The sequence below is a fragment of the Castor canadensis genome, chromosome 1, assembly GCF_047511655.1.
Source record: "Castor canadensis chromosome 1, mCasCan1.hap1v2, whole genome shotgun sequence".
Taxonomy (NCBI): domain Eukaryota; kingdom Metazoa; phylum Chordata; class Mammalia; order Rodentia; family Castoridae; genus Castor; species Castor canadensis.
In genome coordinates this window covers 196,453,726-196,476,211 of record NC_133386.1, presented here as the reverse complement: position 1 = coordinate 196,476,211, position 22,486 = coordinate 196,453,726, and positions in this window count along the sequence as shown.

Here is a 22,486-nt window from a genome sequence, read left to right as displayed (position 1 = left end):
CTCTTCCCAGCCTAGGACTAGCTTTGCAAATGTATTTCCCAGACTTGCCATTTGCCTTTTGATTATACTTTTGATTCTCTGCAGAAGTTAAACATTTTTACATGGTCAGATGAATTATCCTCTTCCTTATCTTCTGGGGGAAGGAGCTTTTAAAATTTCTTGCTTGAGATTATATTAACAATTTATTTTCACCTGATGATTATATAGTTAAAGTTTTCTAACATTTAAACCTTTGTTCCATATGAAATTTCTGTCACAGAGCAAGCCATGGGAAAGAAGGACTTCAGCAAAGGGATTTTTGTACCCATGCTGGAGGACTGAGGGCTCTGGATGAGCCTCAATCAGCTTGGTAAAATCACACCAATTCCCAAATTAATCAGGCCCAACTTTTGCATGTTGCTTAATATCCTTAGAACTTTCCAGAAGACATAGGTTTTCCCATTTTTATCTCTTTGGCTCATCAAACACCTTTCCTTCCACTTTTCTGTTTCTTTTTTCCATGGGTTGGATTAGCTCACTTCTCACACAGGGCACAGTTTGAACCATGTGGTATAGAATGCAGAGATTCAATTGGGAGACTCCAGAGTCAAGTTGGGATCCAATTTCTGATCATCTTCTCTTGGTTTTGTGTCCTGGGCACAGTTTATATCCAGTCTGTGCTGTAATATTGGTATTATTTGGACCTCGGACCTTACTTGTTCTGTGCTGGTTTTCTGCTCTGGAAAATGGGGATAATAGCTTACATGATTCTTGAGAGGATTTGGTGATATATATGTGTATATTGATCCACACATAACAAATACTGACTTACCTGTTATTATTGTTTTGACAGGTTAAGTCTAGTTCAGTTTGAATAGAACAATATGACTTTCACTTTTTAAAAAAATCTTTAATATCTTATATTTTCATAATAATTTTTTTTTGTTTCCAAAGAAATCAATGAAAAGCACCAAAATTTTCTAGAGGGGCATGATTGGGAATCAATATGACTTTCCTTATGGACATTTTTAGGAAGTGCTAAGTGCCAAGTATATCAATTTGGTTTGTTAGGCCTCTCTCCTTGGCTTTTCTTTTTCCTCTGTCTTTTCACATTGTCTTCTTTTTATGTGTATCATTGTGTCCAAATCCTGCACCCCCTCCTGTTTATAAAGACACCAATTACATTGGATCAGAGTCCACTTTAATGGCCACTTCTTAACTTGGTTACCTCTATTTTCAAATAAGGTCACATTCTGAGGTAGTGGGCATTGGGACTTCAACATGATTTTGGGCGGACACAGTTCAACCCATAATATAAGTTGTAGCACATATAATTTTTGGCTTTTTGAGCCTGACTAACTTTGCTTGAGATGATGTTCCCCGGTTCCATCCATTTGCTTGCGAATGATAAGATTTCATTCTTCTTCATGGCTGAGTAAAATTACATTGTATATAAATACCACATTTTCTTAATCCATTCGTCAGTAGTGGGGCATCTTGGTTGTTTCCATAATTAGGCTATTGTGAATAGTGCTGCAATAAACATGGGTGTGCAGGTGCCTCTGGAGTAACCTGTGTCACATTCCTTTGGGTTTATCCCCAGGAGTGGGATTGCTGGATCATATGGCAGATCTCTGCTTAGATTTTTAAGAAGCCTCCATATTGTTTTCCAGCATGGTTGCACTAGCTTGCATTCCCACCAGCAGTGTACGAGGATTCGTTTTCCCCCACATCCTTGCCAACACCTTTCGGTGGTGGTGTTTTTGATGATGGCTATTCCAACGGGGGTGAGGTGGAATTTTAGTGTGGTTTTGATTTGCATTTCCTTTATGGCTAGAGATGGTGAACATTTTTTCATGTGTTTTTTGGCCATTTGCATTTATTACTTTGAAAAAGTTCTGTTGAGTTCAGTTGTCCACTTCTTTATTGGTTCATTGATTTTGGGAGAGTTTAGTTTTTTGAGCTCCCTGTATATTCTGGTTATCAGTCCTTTGTCTGATGTGTAGCTGGCAAATATTTTCTCCCACTCTGTGGGTGGTCTCTTCAGTTTAGAGACCATTTCTTTTGTTGTGCATAAGTTTTTTAACTTCACGTAATCCCATTTGTTCCATCCTTTCTCTTAGTTGCTGAGCTTCTGGGGGTCTATTGAGGAAGTCCTTGCCTATACTTATTAGTTCCGGAGTATTTCCTGCTCCTTCCTGTAGTAACTTCAGAGTTTTGGGTCTGATATTAAGGTCCTTGATCCATTTTGAGTTGATACTAGTACAGGGTGATAAAGATGGATCTAGTTTCAGTTTTCTGCAGGCAATAACCACTTTTCCCAGCAACATTTGTTGAAGAGGCTGTCTTTTCTCCATCGTATATTTTTGGCACTTTTGTCAAAAATAAGTTGGGCATAGCTGTGTGGATTCATATCTGGGTCCTCTATTCTGTTCCACTGGTCTTCATGTCTGCTTTTGTGCCAGTACCATGATGTTTTTATTGCTATTGCTTTGTAATATAGCTTGAAGTTGGGTATTGTGATACCTCCAGCATTGTTCTTTTTCTGAATATTGCCTTGGCTATTTGCAGTCTCTTGTGTTTCCAAATGAACTTTAGGGTAGATTTTTCAATCTCTGTGATGAAAGTCATTAGGATTTTGATGAATTTCATTAAACATGTAGATTACTTTTGGTAGTATAGCCATTTTTACTCTGTGAATTCTACCAATCCATGAGCATGGGAGATCTTTCCACTTTCTGTAGTCTTCCTCAATCTCTTTCTTCAGAGGTTTGTTGTTCTCCTTATAGAGGTCACTCACATCCTTAGTTGAGTTTACTCCTAGGTATTTAATTTTTTTTTGAAGCTATTGTAAATGGAATTGTTTTCATATATTCTTTCTCAATTTGTTCACTGTTGGTGTATAGAAAAGCTATTGATTTTTGTAAGTTGATTTTGTATCCTGCTACATTGCTGCAGCTGTTTATGGTGTCTAGGAGTTTTTGGGTCTTTGAGATTATAGGATCATGTCATTTGGTAATAGGGACATTTTAACAGTTCTTTACCTATTTGCATTCCTTTTATTCCTTCTTCTTGCCTAATTGCTCTGGCTAGGAATTCCAGTACTATGTTGAATAGGAGTGGGGATAGTGGGCACCCTTGTCTCGTTCCTGATTTTAGGGGAAATGGTTTCAGTTTTTCTCCATTAAGTATGATGCTGGCTATAAGCTTTCAATATAGCCTTTATGATGTTGAGGTAGATTCCCTGTATTCCTGGTTTTCTTAGCGCTTTTATCATGAAGTGGTGTTGGATCTTATCAAAGGCTTTTTCTGCATCAATTGAGATGATCAAGTGGTTTTTGTCTTTGCTTCTGTTAATGTGCTGTATTACATTTATAGAGTTGTGTATGTTGAACAACCCCTGCATCCCTGGGATGAAGCTGACTTGGTGGTGGTGAATGATCTTTCTCATACATTATTGGATTCAGTTTGTCATAAGTTTACTGAGAATTTTTTTTACATCAATGTTCATTAAGGAGATTGGCCTATAGTTCTCCTTTTTGGAGGTATCTTTGTCTGGTTTTGGGATGAGTGTAATACTGGCTTCATAGAATGAGTTAAGCAGTTTTCCTTCCCTTTCTATTTTGTGGAAAAGTTTAAGGAGGGTTGGTATTAGTTCTTCTTTAAAGGTCTGATAGAATTCAGTGGAGAATCCATCAGTTCCTGGACTTTTTTTTTTTAGGAGACTCTTTATTGCTGCTTCAATTTCATTTTGTATTATAGGTCTATTTAGGTGATTAATATCTTCTTGGTCAATTTTGGATGGTCATAAGTATGTAGAAATTTGTTCATTTCTTCAAGATTTTCAAATTTATTAGAATATAGGTTCTCAAAGTAGTCTCTGATGATTCCCTGGATTTCCATGGTGTTTGTTGTTGTCTTCCCTTTTGTGTTTCTGATTTTACTGTTTTGAGTGTTTTCTCTCCTCATTTTAGTCAGATTTTGCCAGGGGTCTGTCAATCTTGTTTATTTTTTCAAAGGGCCAGCTTTCTTATTTTTATTATTTCTCTCCTTCTGCTTGTTTTGAGATTTGTTTGTTCTTGTTTTTCTAGGACTTTGAGATTTAGCATTAGGTCATTCATTTGAGATCTTTCTGTCCTTTTAATATAAGCACTCATGGCTATAAACTTTCCTCTTAGGACAGCCTCTGCTGTGTCCCATGGGTTTTGGTAGGTCCTGTTTTCATTTTCACTAACTTCCAGGAACCTTTTAATCATTGAGCAATGTGTTGTTCAGCTTCCTATTGTTTGCATATCAAAATATGCAATTTCTGTCCCCAAACACGAGCCCCTTCTGCATTTCTCTTTTTAGTGAGTTGCATCACCATATCCAGGGTGGACACCAAGGAGTTAGCTTCTTTAGTCTGGTTTTTCTTGTTTATTTTGTTTTGTTGAAATTTCTTTCTTTGAAATACTGGAGTTTGAACTCAGGGGGGCCTCCTGCTTTCCAGGCAGGTGCTTTACCCTTTGACCACTCCACCAGCTGGTCAGTTTCCTCTTCATTCCCCTCTCTTGCAATTCAGACTGTCCTCAGAGCCTGTACATTCTCTCATGTGACACCACATTTCTTCCACCCTGTGTCTCCTCTTTCCTGGTCTTGCCACACTCTAGTCAGTGCTTCCCAAATTAACCAGAGTGACTTCCCTAAATGTAAATATTGCAATCCCCATCTCTCTATCCTTAAAGTTCTCTGAAACATGGTTTAACCCCCTTTCATCTTCATTTCCTTTCTTCTATGGCTATGGTTTGAATATGTTCCCCAAAGTTCTCTTGTTGGAAACTTAATCCCAATATAAAGGTGTTGGTCACAAAGGATTCAAGAGTGTATTGTAATATTGATTATGGGGATTGTGGCTGCAGGTTCAATTCTTTCTCTGTCTGACCATGTAATACCTTCAGCCATGCCATACTGCAGCAGGAAGGCCTTCACTAAGTGAGGATCCCTGATCTTAAACTCCCATGCCTTAAGAACCATGAGTCAAATAAATGTTTGTTCGTGGTAAATTATGAAGTCTGTGCTATTCTGTTATAACAGCATAAACGGACTAAGACACCTGATATCCTAGCCCCTGGGTGTTCTTCCTCCTCCTCATTATTGGCTTTAAAGATCAACAATTCTCTTTTTGGATAGACTTCCTCTGTAATGCTTTCTTGATTTCAGCCCTTGCAGCAATAGAAATGGTCAATCTTTACTTCCAGCCCTCAATTTTATGGCATGAAGTCCCGTGAGTTCAGAATATCTTGTCCTTCTGTCCCCTACTCCCAGTTATTGTTAAAGAAAAAAAATTTCTAATACTTGTTAAAAAGGCAAGGGAAACTTCATTTAGGATTATTGCAATAGGTGTCAAGATTATGGCTATATGGAGAGACAGACCGGATTCAACTCTGAATATAGCAAAGACAATTGGGGATTTATAGCCAAGGAACAGAGTTGGAGGAGGGTGTTGGTAGCAAATAACTAAGAGGAGACATCAAGGGGGAGAAATTCTTGCTAAGCTGATTCAACAGGATTTTTTTTCTTTTTTTTGAAATAAGGTCTTACTAGGCAGCCAGGGCTAGTCTTCAATTCTGTGATCCTCCTGCCTCAGCCTGCAGTGTGATGATTACAGGTGTACACAACACACCTAACTCTTAACAGTTTCCTTGCTGAAGGCAGGCAAGGATGATCAGATATCAAGGTGGAGGAAGCTCTTCATAAACTGAATTTGGAGGATTCTTGCTAAAACTGGGCTATGTGCAGGCTGAGGACGGGAAGGAGGCTAATGTTTAGGTCTAATGCTGAAGGGGGCTCTGAGAAGCTTGGCTGAAATTTGATCAAGGAGACAGTCTTTGTCAGAACCTTACCTGGCCTCAGTCTGTAAGGGGGCCATAACTCGTATATGCTGTATTGAGCATGTTTTTGAAAAATAGACATTTTAATCATGCTATTTTAAAAGTTTGAGCTTCTTGTGAAGAAAGTTTAATTCACGCTTTTTTGTACTTGAATATTTCTCCATCAGATAGAAAAGAAAGAGTTTTTTTGGAGTTCATCTTTGAAGGCACAGGGAAATGTCTCATCAGGGACAATTGTACTTTGAGCTTCAAGCAGGAAAGATTTCTCATAGAGCAATATGAGAAGCCTGAAGTGGTCAGGAATTTCTTCTGGAAGATATAGGAAAAAGATCCTTTGATCATTGATTAGGTAAGATAGGACCTGGAAAGTGTAATCCACTGACAAAAAATTAATACATTTGACTTCATCGGAGTTACAAACTCCTGCTTCACTAATGATAGTGTTAAAGTAAAAGAGAAGTCATCAATTGGGACAAAAATATATGCAAAAGCCTTCTCTGATAAAAGCCTTTTATTGAGAATTTCTTTAAAAACACTTGAACTCAGCAATAAGAAAACAAACAGCCTAACTTAAAAAAATGGACACAGATCTGAGAACAGATATTTTACCAACGAAGGTGTGTAGATGACAAGTAAAAGCATAAAGAAAGGCTGAATATTATTAGTTGTTAGGAAAATGCGCAAAGAAAGGCTGAATATTATTAGTTGTTAGGAAAATGCGCACTAAAATCACAATAAAATATCACTATACCCCTGTTAGAATAGCTAAATCACAAAAGCAAAATCAAAACCTGCCCAATGCTGGCAAGAATGAGCAGCAAGGAGAACCCTCATAGATTGCTCTTGGGAAGGGAGGCGTGGCTCAAGCGGTAGAATGCCTGTCTCACAAGCATAAAGCCTGGCCCAAGTTACAAAAAAAGAAAAGAAACAGAAAATTGAGACTAAGGGAAATATTCATCAGATCACAGAATGATTCAAATACAACTTCTGATTATGTGGGACTGACTGAGCTTCTCTGCATCAGGTGAGCTGTGCAATGCATGTGTGGAAATTTAATTTTTTTGCTTTTGAAATTTCTTTTGATTTCTATTTTTTTAACTGCACATGGTCACAACCAGGAGTAATAAATCCACAAATGAGTAGACTTACTGTGCACACATTCTAATATGTGTGAAATGATTTCTCATTGTGGTCTTAATTTGTATTTCTCTGACCATTAGTGATGTTGAACATTTTTCATTTTATTGCCTTCTTTTGAGAAATGTCTGTTCATATCCTTTCACCATTTTATTAATTTATTTCTTGTTTATTTTTATTGTTGTGCTGGGTAGGGGTACACTGTGGCATCTATAAAAGTTCTTACAATATATCATGCTTGAATTCATCCTCCTTTTCCCCATTTTAAAATCAGGTTACTTGTTTTCTCTCATTTATCTAAGAATTGTTGGGGTACCTTATATATTTTGGATATTAACTCCCAATCAGATGTGTCGTTTGCAAATATTCTCTCTCATTCCATAGGTTGTGTCTTGATACTTTAAAAAAATCTGTGATTTTTCTTTTCCCAGTTTTTTTCATTAAAAAAAATAGAAAGGAAAGCCTCAGGGTCTTTGATTTCAAAAGCACTGATCTGGAGTAGCATTTTTCAGTGACGCACAGAACGCCTACGTCAGAATCACAGGGGTGCACGCAGAGGAGGGCTGTGCTGTTAAAAATGTAGATTGCTGCTCGAAATGGTGGCACAGCACTGGAGGCAGAGATCATGAGGATCGAGGTTTGAAGCCAGCCCTAAACAAACAGTTAATTTCTGAGACCCTGTCTCAAAAAAAACCCATCACAAAGAATGGCTAGTGGAATGGCTCAAGCAGTGATAGTGCCTGTCTAATAACTGTGAGGCTTTGAGTTCAAACCCCAGTACTGCCAAAAAAAAAAATGGCTCTTGTTATCCACAAGAGGATTGTTATTACATTTTTACTAGCATATATTAGTTGTACAGGGCGGATTTATTGTGGCATTTACATAAATGTTTACAATGTATCTTATTCAATTAAATTCATCCCCTCATCATTCTCCATCATCAACCCTCCTTCTTTCTTAGAATAATTCCAAAAGGTTTCAGTTTTGTATTTTCATACACTTATAGAAGGCAAATCCAACATACTCATCCTCCTTCACCATATACATTTACACCCCTCTCTCCCACTGGTACCCATTCCCAGACAGGACCTGTTTTACATTGCTGTCTTTTTCTTTTAATGTGTGTATTGATTGTTTAAGGGGTTCACCATGGCATTTCACGTATGTATAGATAATACTTTAATCAGATGAACTCCTTCTTCTACTTCCACTTTCTCCATTGCCATGTTCCTATTATTCAACAGTTTTCAGTGCATTTCATTAAGCCATCTTCAAATACAGAAGCACTGTATTTCAATATTATTCACTCTTTTATCCTTCTCTTTTCCTCTCCTCCTCCCGCTAGTCCCCTCAGACAGACCCAATATTACAAATCTGTTCTCTCTCTCACCATGAGAGAATATTGAATTTCCTGGACAGGGTGCCTTGGACTTTGCATTTTCATTAAATCGCTAGGTGACTCTCATGCCCACTGAAGTATGGGAACCACTGATCACTAGAACAAAGTAGTGGACGTTTGCAACCCTGATCCTGTGGGGACTTAGGGGATGGCCCTGGAAGTACCTTAGGGAAATATCTCCAGAACTGATCCTCCTGATGTGGGTAAGAGTTCATGTGCAGAGTAGTTTCCATTCCTAAGAAACGGGTCTGAAATTTTAGGGAGAAAAATCGGATACGATAGGGGTTTTGAAACTGTTCTCTCTGGAAGTGAAAATCTCAGGTTCTTAAACGCTTTCCGAAGAAACAGCGCCGTCTTGTGGTAAGGAAGCATTACACACTTTTACTCAGGACTGCTCCTAATTCAGGAGAAATAAATGCTGCTTCTTAATGTGGGAGATGCTGAACAATTTAGCAAAAATTTAAATGAGCCTGTGTGAGCATACATAAATAAAAGGTTGTTGTTGGATAACACACCCTTGTTACCTTGAAGGAGAAGAAAAACATTTTTAATGGGAAGTGGATTTTTAATGTGCACTATAATCTCCATCTCCAAAATAGTCTCAGATGTGAACTGATGCTTTCTGAGGAAACCATATTTGTGTTGAAGATCCTGCAGACTGACTGGCTGACTGACTGACTGACTGACTGGAACTTCCTGATCCTAGAGAGATAGGATGCTGCAAATCAAGAGCCAAAACTACGTTGGGCTAGCTATAGTTCCCTTAATAGCCACTTACTACCAGCCTCTGTATGTGACCTAACATCTTAGTGTGTATTAGATAAAACTTTTGGGATGTATTGTTAAACTTAGCAGACTGACAGCTTCCATCAACCCTGAGATAAGCATGTTATAAGAAAACATCTGAAGCTTAGCGATTTCCCTTCTCTGCTGTAACCTGCCTGCTTGATGTTTCCACCAACGTATTGGGTAAGTGCTTGATTTATGACTTTCTTTTGTTCTGTGACTACAAAAGTTCACACAGCCTCCTCTACCGTGGAACAAGTCATTCAGAGTAATCCGAATCCACTTTCACAGACATGCTCACTTAGATTTGGCTCAGAATAAATTACTCCTTTTTCCCTTTAGAGCAAGAGCTGTATTTTTCTTGACACAGGAAATCCAGTGTGTGTGTATCCTGAGATAGTCTCAAAATGTATGTATGTATGTATCTTAAAATTAAACAGATATGCTACCTGTTTTTCACATATTTAGTACATGTACGAACACATGTATATAAATGGCACACACTTTATATACTTAAATGTATATACATATATATGTACTAAATGGTCTTTTATGAATTCCCAATTCATTATTTTTCCTCTGGAAAGTGAAAGTTAAATGTTAAACTCAGCTAAAAGTATGAGAAAAGGAAATTTAATTTTTATTAAAAATGTGTCTTTAAAAATGATTTACAGGAAAGAAGGTATTTGTTATTATTGATAAAGGAGCACACTGTGAATGGTAAAATGTGACCACGATGAGGAGGTTTCCCACCACAGTTGCTGTGCTCACCAAAAATAAGAAAAGAAACAAAACCAAGCTCAGTTCTGGGGACTGGCTCAGTCCTTGAAAAATGAATTCTTTCACCTTGGTATAATTTTCTTGCTCCATTAGACCGTATCTTCTACTTCTTCAAAACCTGGGGGGAAAACAATTTTGTTATAGAGGTATATCATCAAGAACAAAAGGAATGCAAGTTGGTAACTTTGGGTGTTATTTTTTATGGTTATTTTCTGATGGAGTATGGATGCCTACAATACAGTGTCTTCAGTGGATTATTGGTGTTTCTTAGGTTCACTCAGAGAATAATTTAGTTGTGTTTCCAATGAAGTCACTGATTGAAGCTCATAAATTAGTATGTTCATGACATTCTTCTTAGAAAAGCTCATGATTATTTGATATAGTGTAAGAACTTTTGTAAATGTCACAACGTATCCCCAGCACAATAATAAAAAATTACAAAGAAAAAACTTCATGTTTCAAAATATTATGTATTCTACATTTCTTTGAAAATTTGCTAATTTCTCTTCGAGGTGAAGAGACTTGTTAATTTATTTAATCTGAATTCACCACAGACCTATCCCCTTCACCCATACCAAACCAGTTAATACTGCATAGATCTACTCTTTCATATAACATTATTTGGGAAACACTAAAAAAATGCAGTATTTTATTTTTCCTGTAAAATACAGTTCTTTGAAACAATTGCAGCTAGAATGAAATCTAGCATTTAAAGAGTAGTTATATTCCAAGCAAAGGAATATTATTACATGATAAAAAGAAATGTACTACCTATCCATGGATGGACATGGAGGAAAGTAAAAGGAGCCACTCTGAAAAGCTGCATGCTGTAGGATTCCAACTATCTGACGTTCTGGAAAAGGAAAATCTATAGGGACAGTAGAATGGTAAGTGCCTAGCAGGGACTGGGGTGGGGGAGGGGTGAATTGGTAGAACGTGGGAGAATTTTAGGACAATGAACTTATTGTGTATGATATCCTAACTGTAGATAAAAGATCTTATGCATTTGTCAAAATCTGTAGAAGTAAATAACACAAAGTACTACTAATGTAAACTCTGCACTTTAGTTAATAATAATGCACCAATATTGATTTATCAATTATTAGCTAATGTATTACACTAATAAAAGATGTTATTAAGAGGGAAAACTGTGGTGGTAGTGGAGAGAGGGAATATATGGGAAATATGTATTTGCTGTTTAGTTTTCTATGAATCTAAAACTGCTCTAAGTAATCTATTTTTTTTTTCCTTATTGGTGGGATTGGGGTTTGAACTCAGAGGTTTAGTGTTTATAAAGCAGGCACTCTACCATTGAAGCCATACCTCAAGTCCATTTTGCTCTGGTTATTTTGGAGAAGGGTCTTTCCAACTATTTGCCCAGGCTGGCCTTTAACTGTCATCTTCCCAATCTCAGCCTCCCAAGTAGCTAGAATTACAGGTGTGAGTTACCAACACCTGGCCAAAACTATTAATGTTTTTAAATACAAATATGCCAACGATTTAAATCAGAATGCAAAACCCCCCACACTTTAAATTTTATTACTCAACTTATTCCCTATAAATCTTATTTCAACTCTTTCCCCACTCATTCTTATTTAAAGAGATCATATAAAATAAGTACTACTTTGGAAGTTAGTACACATCCAGATGTAGTGGTTTTAGGGCCTTGCACAAGTACTCTACCACATAAACCACTTCGCCAACACTTTACTTCACCAACACTTTCTGTTTTTAGTTTAGTTTATTTCTTAGGTAGGGTCTCACGCTTTTGCCTGGGGCCAGACTGGGACCTTAATCCTCCTTCCCCTGCCTCAGTAGCTAGATTGCAGGTGTGTACGACCTTGCCTGGCTGATTTTTGAGACAGGTTCATGCTAACTTTTGCCTGGGCTGTCCTTGAACCATAATTTTCCTATCTGTATCTCCAGATTAGCTGGGATTACAGGCATGTACCTTTTTCTTTTTTAAAGTCAGCTTTGTTGAAGTGTAAGTTATACACAATACACTACACATACTTAAAGGGTACAATTTGATGGGCACTAACATCCGTATATGTGTGTGCATAAGTATGTATATATTATTTTTTATCTATCTATCATCTATGTATCTAACTATCTATCATCTATGTATCTATCTATCATCTATGTATCTATCATCTATTATCTATCTAACATCTATCTATCAATCATCTATCTAACTATCATTTATCTATCTATGTATATATCTATGTATCTATCTACTAGAACTTCACCATGATTAGGATAACAAACATTTCCATCACCTCCCAATTTTCCTCACGGTCCAGAGAATTGCAGAACTTCCAGTACAGAACACCTCCATTCAAACCGCAGCGCGAGACCAAACTCCAGCATGGTGTGTGACTCAGCTTTCTGTTGCTGTGATAAAGTACCTGAGGTGAACAACTTGAAAGAAAGAAAGGTTTACTTTGGTTCACGTTTGTTCAATGGTGGCTTAGTCCTGTGATTTTGGGCCTACAGCAACACAGCATCATGACAGGAACATATGACAGAGGAGGCTGCTCACTTATTGGCATCCAGAAGCAAAAAGAGAGAGGAATGAACCAGGGTCCCAATATTCCTCTCAAGGTCCCACCCCCATAACCCAATTTCCAACCCTTCAGTTTTCTCTTACAGGTTCCATCATCTCCCCACAGCACCACAGGGTGGTGACCAAGCCTTCAGCACATGGGCCTCTGGGGGACACTTAACATCAAAACCATAACATGTAGTTTCTAGTTGCTTAAGGCCGTGTCCTAGGATGAACCCAGCATCTCACTAAAATGCCTGCCTGAGAAAGCCTATGGTTGCCAGGGGAATTTGGTGGTCTGACAAAACCCTTTGCATAGGTCCCTGACCACCGTTTCTTAGAGCATTTTGTGAAAAGGGCTTACAATCATGAACACATATCTCTTAGACCTCAAAAGCTTCTTTCTCAAGGACCTGACAGGCATTTCTGTGAAGTGCAACCATCAGGAGAGAGAGGGTCTCTGCATCCCCGTCTCTGTACGAGGGTCTGCTAACTTCACTAATGGCTGGCTCGTTATGCAGACACACCTTCCTAACTGCACTGACACAGACCAGTCCTCTGCAATTTTTCACCACCCTGACTCTGGAGCCATGATGCTTCCTTGTCCTTCATTCTCCCTTAAAATGTCCAAATCACCACTGCACAAATGACAATGGAGTTCATCTCTTTCCCCTACTGTTGGTAGCTACTGAATAAAGTGCATTTCACCATTCTAATTAGTACCCAGCTGTGTTTATCTTTGACATGACTTTGTACTCTCCCCCTTCATATTCTGTCCACATTGAGGCCAAACTCTGGTCCTGCTGTTAAGCTCTGAGCTCTCTGGATTTTGCTGGACTTTCCTTCTCGTTTTCCCAGCAGCATAGAACTTCTGTTAGGCTAACTTTCCTCCTGTGCACTTTCCTTTGAAGCTGAAGCAACACAAAGCTAATTCTCTAGTTTTACTCCCAATTACCTATTAACTCATTGGTAATGCGGCAAACTTTATCGCTTTAAGTTGTTTTTAGCTTTTAAAAGTGCCAGCCATTTTCTTCAGAGTAAATATTTTAAAAGATTTTAAAAAACTCAGGATGCATGAAGTTTTTTAGATAACACATAGAGGTCCTCCCCATTTTTTTCTCTCATGGTAGAGAAGGCGTCATCTTGGGAGACACGAGCTTTGATGCCCACATCAGGCATTGGTGGAGTGATGGTGGACTCTTTAATGGTTCCTAAACTCCAAAGGTTTAGTCTTTCATCAGTGAAATGGGAGTGCTGCAGACCTCAAGCCCTTTTGAAAGCAGGCAAGTCTGCACAGCATATAAACCATATAAAGTGAACCTGCTATTCTAAGTGATTTTCAGTTTTTGGAGTTTTAATACCGAATTCTTTTTAGTAATATTGCCCTTAACTACCTGATGGCAAAGGAAGATTTTATTCTGCCTTTTGCCTACCAATTGTTAAATCCCAACTCATTTGGAAAAAGTCTCAACCAATCAGGCATTGTTTCTCAACATTTAACCTGAGGCTGATTGGCATTGGCAAGAAAAATTGCTGAGAGCAACAATTTTCAGGACCATTTTTTAAAACAGTACTAAAGATTGAACCCAGGGCTTTGAGATGTGGTTCGTGCCTGTAATCCCAGCTACTTGGAGGCAGAGACAGGAGGATCACAAGTTTGAGGCCAGTCCAACCAAGGTAATGGAGTCCCTATCTCAAACACAAAATAAAAACAAAAAGCGCTGGGCATGTAACTCAAGTGGTAGACTGGTTATCTAGCAAGTGTGAGGCCATGGTGCCACACACCCACACATACTCACGCACGCACACGCACACAAAAATTTAAGAGCAGTTAAAGATAGTGTTTATGAGAAAGGCTTTACATCCCAGAGTTGTCACTTTTAGATGTTGGCCCTGTTGGTTTTTTTAGATAGTTAATCTTTGCTCAGATATTCAGTATTTCTAGGTTTACTCCTGTGTAAAACAGAACTGAAAAAGTGAGGATTAAATGAAACAATTAATTGTATCGAATGGTCTTCAGTAAATGTTAGCTCTGTTTATTATTGTAGGCTGAATCTAGACATAAATATTTCCTATTTTATGAGTCCACTTCTTCAATATCAGACAGACACAACTGTGTCTGTTATGTTAGAACAATTATTCTCAAACATTGCTACACACCTATTGCTGTGTAGCAAATAATCTCAAACTTGGAGGCTTCAACAAACAACAAATATGTTTTGTCATGCAGCTTTCGAAGATCAGGAAAGTGTGTGCAGTTTAGTTAATAGTTTCTGGCTCAGAATCTCTCAGGAGATCACCATCAGGCTGTCAGCCAGGTCTACAGTCACCTGAGGCCTGACTGGTATTGAAACATCCACTTCCAAGCTACTTGATGTGAATCTTGGTAGCAGGTTTCAGTTCCTCCCTGTATGGGCCTCTCCACAGGGCTCTTCATAACTGGCTTCTCCCATAACAAATGATCTGAAAAAGAAAGTACCCAAGACAGAAATCTTGGTGTCTTTCATAAACTAACCTCAATAACAATCTACCATCATTTGTTTATAGATTACAGAGTAAAACCTGGTGTACTACATGATAGTGTGACTATGAGGAGATGGGAAATCATTGGAGATTGGCTGCCAAAACTACCTGAAAGAGAGGGCTTCTGGAGTGGCAAGTATGAGGCCCTGAGTTTGAACCCCAGTACTGCCAAAAACCAACCAAATGAAACCAACAAAAACCTCTCCAAGTACTTACATAACCCAAATTAGCTCCTGAAGCACAGGTTCTGGATTTAGACCTTGAGTTCAAATCTGAACTTCCCATTTTTTCTTCTTTTTTATAATCTTTTTTTTTTTATTGATGGTACTGGGGTTTGAACTCAGGGACTCATGCTCGCTAGGCAAGCGCTCTACAGTTATGTGGCCATGTCTCAGTTTTATTTATTTGTGGATGAGCATCGTAATCAAACCTGTCCTCCATGGAGGTTGGAGAATAAAATTAGAATATGTGGATGTAAAGCACATATTCTAGTTGCCTGGTGCATGTAAGCTCTCCCAAAATATTAACTATTGTTATTAGCATCACTTAAATAAAACATGCTTAAGAAATGTGTTTGGGTGTGGACAGAAGGAAAGTCTTTGGTAGCTTGGGGCTGGAGATAGTATTCAAATTCCCATGTATAAAGAAGAGCAAGGATGTTGAATACTCAGCTTTTGGTGCTTTAGCTCACAGCTGCGGGCTCTCATCTCCACTGGCTTCCATTAGCAACCTGTTTAGTGCCCCTGATGCTCAAGGTCCTCTTCTTGAACTTCCAAGATTAAGTGGAAAATTCCATCACGCTCCTTCAGTGACATTTTTAATGTAACTGTGGTTAATTTATTACAGATATTACTCGGTACCAAGACAGTCTAGAAATAAAACACCTTAAATGTTGAGTGTGATGGTACACAATTCTTTATTGATATCTTTTTTATGAAATTCTGAAATGTTGAACTCCATGACAAGAGCAGTTTGGTAAATTAGACCAGGCCTCTGGGGTGCCAGTGGGGCATCCCTGGTTTGGTGGAGGATTAAATGTGGATTTCTCATAAGGCTAACCAAGCTTGGGTCCCTTGCTTGCCTGAGCCTCTTCTAAGCCTTTTGGAGTAGCCTTAGCAATATTTTCAGATGTCCACATGTTTTCATAGAGTTGCAAAAGTAAAATATCATTGCTATAATCTCTTAGGATTCTTGTTTATTTCTGCTCTAATCTCTCTCCATTATACTTCTTATTTGGGTGGCTATGAAGAAGTCACAGGTATTTTGAGGATCTTGCTTTGGGAGGTTGTTCTGGGATACATGTGTTTTTGGTAGAATGTATTTATGTCTTTGAACCACTTCTGTGTATTAGCAGCAAATATTTGACACATTAATAAATGATAGAAGTCGGATTCATTCTGAGCTTGACACTCATGCTTCCTAATTCATCAACAGGTCTTGGATGCCTTTACATAAAGGTGTGTGAATACCTTCCCAGACAACCTCAAGCATTTGGTTCCTGTTTCCACTTTCCTACCTGGCTCCAGAATACTTTTTTCCTTATTGTTTACCTCCTCGGGCAATGTGCTCCTTCCAAACTGGACTTTGCTGGACCATTAGACTATTTCAGTGCTCATGGTCTTCCCTAAGCCTGAAATGGCCTCATTCAACCACGTCTATACCTGTCCTTATTCATTTTTTCTTCTATTTGAATTGAAATACTGGAACCAAAAAATGTGAAATGAAACTCAAAGAAGAATTGATGACCAAGTGGTTTATAGTGTCTCAATTAATGGAGTACTTAAGATTATTCACCAACAAGAAAGTTTGAAATACCTACAGTGTTAGAGTTCATACGTGAAAGAATGTGGATAGTGATTTTTCCCCAACTTAATAATAATTCAAACAAATTACATGACATTTTAACTAAAAACTTGCAAAGCTGAAGGGACCTTTTCTAAACAATCAGTAATAAAAATAATTATATCAAGAACAATAATAAAGATAACCTATTTTGATTAACCAATGGAAAAATATTTTATCTTTCTCTACAATCACAAAGATGATGGTATCTGAAAAGGCAATCAAAGCATATAGAGCAAAAGAAATGAAAGAAATAATTTTATAGACCTGGGCCAGGCAGTCAATTCATTGAAATAATTTATCTCAGCTCAGGAAGGTCTTGTACTGGGAATGCTGTCAATCTTCAGGTTTTTGTAAGGTCAAGGACTCTAGCATTGAAGCCAGACTCTCACCTCATTCTATTCCCTGGGCTTCAGGAATAGCTATGGTCACTGAGGAGAATTTCTGAGGCTCTGAAATTCCTCTTGGGAACATTTTTGGGCCAAGAGTTTTGGGGATTATTGTTTTCCTGGCACAGAATCTAATTTTACTGCTAGACACCAGACTTCTGGCCTTACACCTTCTCTTTCCTGGTGTCCAGGGTCAAACAATGAGAAGAAAAGTGTTGATTACACCGTTGTGTATAGTAATCACAATGGGAAACACTCAGCCACAGGGTATTGCTTAAATGTATTTGGTAAGTCTATTCAATAAGATATCATAAAGCTTTTTAGAAGGTTCAAGTAGTTTTATATATGGCGATAGGGAAAGTGTTCATGATATATTGTCCAAAAGAAGAAGGTTCAAAAAACTATGTATAGTAGGATTTATTTATAGGAAAAAGGTAATTACTTACAAAAATTCTCAAAGCTGGTTATCAAAGGAGGACTCTTAGAAACTAATAAAATGGAAAGAGATGTCTATATTGTGTGTAAACATATATCTCCAATTGCTGAATATGTAACAACTATATGTGTTACATACTTTATCTTACTTTTGTCTTTTTTTGGTGCTGGGATTGAACCTAGCACCTTGCACATGATAGGCAAGTGCTCTACCACTGAGCTGCATCGTAGTCCAAATTTTACAAGAATAGGTTTTATTGTTTTTGTCCCTTCAACTGATGGCTGTTAGTTAAGGACTGACTAGTCTAAGTCTGACTCCAGAATATATGTATTGTGCAGTATCCAAATCACTGCAGCCTTAAAAGGTGAGGTTATTTTATGACTCCTAGTATGTGTCCCGTACTTCATGTGGTCAGGTCTGTAAGCTGTTACTGAAAAGACCCATATAGCAGTAATAGAGGTCATGAGAAAAAGCCAATTCTAAGATTAGCATTAAGGTCAAAGTCAGAGCACATTTAAGATCTACTTATGTATAAATCACCATGTTTGGGGTCAAATTCAAGTGGGGAAGGGAAGATAGCAAGCCTGAATTGAGGTACTTTTCTGGGTGTTTTACTGTAGCTTACTTAATACCCAAGCAACTTTTTGAGGTGAAGCCTTTGTTTTACAGATGAGGAAACTGAGGCTAGGAAAAGAGCAGTTAGTGACAGAGCCACACTGATAGAGATTGTTCAGAATTCGATTTGAGTTTTGATGGAGGTCTGCCAGAATTTCTGAATAGAGGCTCCTAGATTCCTTCAACCTCTGTCTGTGCTGGGTGTTTGGGGCAATGTTGGGTCAGGAAGAATTGCAATTAGAAGTATTTTCATGTATCTTGGGCTCCACATATGGAAGACCAATAATTTGGGAAGCAGTTAAAACTCACAACATGGAATGTGTGCGGTTTAATAACTGCAGGTGAAAGAGAATTTAAAACCACTCTGTCTCTGATTTTTGTTTTTTAAAAATGGAACAGAATCAATTGCATGTGTTTTTATATAAAGAAGTTAACCTTGAAAGTGGTTAAATCACCAATTCAACTGATAAAATGCCAAAATAGCTGTCTTCCCTGCACAATTAAGACTGGAAGAAATGGAGAGAAGGAGACTTAATGAGAATTCCTGAGCAGGTACATGTCTGTTTGGAACAGAAGAGAAGAAAAGAAATACATAGAAGTCTTGTTTATAAGGTTTCTTTTTGGCAAGAACAAACTCAAATTCTCAAGTATTTTTTCAGAAATATTTTCACAAAAATTCATTCTAATAAAATAGATCTTTTGAATTTCACAGTCTCCAACCTGAGGGAATCTCCTAACTCCATTGTCTACAGGAAATATTTTGCTCCATCTCTCCTAGCAAAGTTGACCTTCGTATGCTGTTCAAGCAACTTTCGTAAGATTGAAGAACAAATTACTCTTGTCTGCACTACTCTGGGTTTTAGCTTTAGTTCATATCATCTTACATCTATTGAGCCCACATCATTGACATTTAAAACATTTCTAAGTAATCTATACTCATATTTCAAAATTGATTGTGCATAGGTACTCCTGTGCAGATAATACAGTCAGACATAAAGGCTATACCAAAAGCCGTAACTTAACTCAAAGGCCAAATTTAAAGCCCCCAAACTCTAATTTCTACACAAGAAGCAGAGCTGACCATTTGATTGCATAAACTGACCTTAGGAGCTGTTAATTCTCCTTTAAGGCAGACAGGCTCCTGAGGACTGGTTGGTTCAATATCTTCTGTCCAAGAATCACTTCTACAGGGTTCTACCTCACTACTCTACAATGCCCCTGCCAAGAGTACCAATGTCTGGCCTCAGATCCAATAGAAGAATTACCAAAGGGAATATTTTTGGATGCAATTGCTGAAGTCTCGTGGTCAGGTTTTCCTACTGGGATGAAGCTCCATTGGGAGTTCTTAGGATGTGAAACACGCAGTGGAAGATGTGTGCAAACAAAAAATTTAGTTTTTAAATTCTCCTAATGTAGAGCATGAGATGAACCCTTTCAGAGTCTGTGTCTAGAGCGCAAATGTCTTTGCTTGGTGGCTCAGTAGTAGGACCTCAGGGAAAACGAACATGGACTATTCCATTTCCTTTTCTAGGTAGATAGTTTGCTTATTGATTTATTAGTATACAAAATCAGAAGCATTATAGAGACTAGGAAACACATTTTCTCTGTTTTTCAATAAATTTGTCACATGAGAGGAGATATAGTCAGATACCTGGCACCTTCATCCACTGAATATTTAGTTATGAAATATTTATTGAGCACATACTATTCCAATACCTATGGTTTCAAATATTCTATAAGTGAAGAATTCAATTTCTTCTCTCAAAAATCTCTTGGCCTCAGTTCACCCCCAAGGTTAGTTTTGAAACCTCATATTTCATCATAAATCTATGGAAAGTCTCACTTAGATATATTGCACATCTCCAACTTAAAATGTCTAATTTAAAAAAATGTATTTATTGTTGCTCTGGTTGGGAGTATATTGTAGCATTTACAAAGGTTTTTTTACATATCATACTTGAAATCACCCCACCCATAACCCTCCCCTTTCTTGAACAGTTTCAAACAGGTATCATTTTTGCATTTATATACATGTGCGTACATTGTTTGGACTGTATTCATCATCCTACTCCTTTCTCTGTCTCCTCCCCCCCACTGTCCTCTGTTTTTGTAGAAGAAAAAACATAAAAGATACAAGGAACATGAAAATTTTGCTAGTTTAAGACAAAAATAGCTACACAGGGAGTTAGTTCCCTTGTGTTGTTTTCATGCATATATGTATTACAACCCCAATTGATTTGTCTCTTCCAGTTCTTTTCACTCCTCCTTAGTCCACTTTTTATGGTGGCCCTGGCCAGTTCAAAATTTCTATATTCATTCCTGTACAGTGAGTACATCAACCACATTCAAGTTTTTAGGTTCCTTCTCTTGCCCTACTACTCTGTGCACAGCCTCCTCTAGTGTGACCTTGTCCCATAATTTTGCTGCATTTGTTTTAGGTCTACAATCTGCATATGAGGGACCATGTGACTTTTATCCTTCTGAGCCTGGCTAACTTCTCTTAAGATGATGTTCTTCAGTTCCATCCATTTATTTGTGAATGACAAAATTTCATCCTTCCTCATGGCTGAGTAAAATTCCATTGTGAATAAATACCACATTTTCTTAATACATTTGTCAGTAATGGGGCATCTTCGCTATTTCCATACCTTGGCCATTGTGAATAATGCTGCAATAAACATGGGTGTGCAGGTGCCTTGTTGTAACCTGACTCAAATTCTTGTGGGTCTATCCCTAGAAGTGGTATTGCTGGATCATATGACAGATCCAATTTTAGTTTAAGGAGCCCAAATACTGCTTTCCATAGTGGTTGTATGAGCTTACACTCCTACTAACAGTGTATGGGTGTTCCTTTTATCCTGCGTCCTGGCCAACATTTGTTGTTGTTGGTGTTTTTGATGGTAGCTATTCTAACAGCGGTGAGATGGAATTTTAGTGTGCTTTTGTTTTGTGTTTCCTTTATGGTCAGGGATGGTGAGCATTTTTTCATGTGTTTTTTGGCCATTTCGATTTCTTCCACTGAAAAAGTTCTGTTTAGTTCAGTTGCCCACTTCTTCATTACTTCATTGATTTTTTTTGGAAGTTTAGTTGTTTGAGCTCCCTGTACATTCTGGTTATCAGTCCCTTGTCTAATGTATAGCTAGCAAAGTTTTTCTCCATTCTGTGGTTACCTCTTCAATTTAGAGACCATTTCTTTTGTTGTACAGAACCTTTTTAGTTTCATGTAGTTCCATTTGTTGATCATTTTTCTTAGTTGTTGAATTGTTTGAATTCTACTGAGGAAGTCCTTGCCTATGCCTATTACTTCCAGTGTATTCCCTGCTCGTTCCTGTACTAGCCTCAAGGTTTCAGGTCTGATATTAAGGTCCTTAATCCACTTTGAGTTGATACTTGTACAGGATAACAAACCTGGATTGAATTTCAGTTTTCTGAAGGCAGATAACCAGTGTTTCTAGCAGCTTGTTGAAGAAGCTGTCTTTTCTCCATCATATGTGTTTGGCACCTTTGTCAAAAATAAGGTGGGCATAGCTGCATGGATTCATATCTGGGTCCTGTATTCTGTTCTACTTGTCTTTATATCTGTTTTTGTGTCAGTACCATGCTGTTTTTACTGCTATGGGTCTGTAATATAGTTTGAACTCAGGTAATGTGATACTTCCAGCACTGTCAGGATTGCCTTGGCTATTCAGGGTCTTTTGTGTTTCCAAATGAACTTTAGGGTTGATTGCTTAATCTCTGTGATGAATGTCATTGGGATTTTGATGGGAATTGTGTTGAACATGTAGATTGCTTTTGGTAATATAGTCATTTTCAGTATGTTGATTCTGCCAATCCATGAACATAGGAGATCTTTCCATCTTTTTTTTTTTGTAGTACTTTTGTTTGATCTCAGGGCCTTCCCCTTGAGCCACTCCATAAGCCACCCCCTTTTTTTCTTTTTCAAGATAGAGTTCCACAAACTATTTGCCTGGGCTGGCTTTGAACTGCAATCCTCTTGATCTCTTTGTTTAGTTTTTTAAGAAGCCTCCATATTGTTTTCCAAAGGGGTTGTACTAGCTTACATTCCCAGCACAGTGTATGAGGGTTCCTTTTATTCCCTCATCCTCACAAACATTTGTTGTTGGTGGTGTTTTGGTGATAGCTATTCTAACAGGGGTGAGGTGGAATCTTAGTGTGGTTTTGATT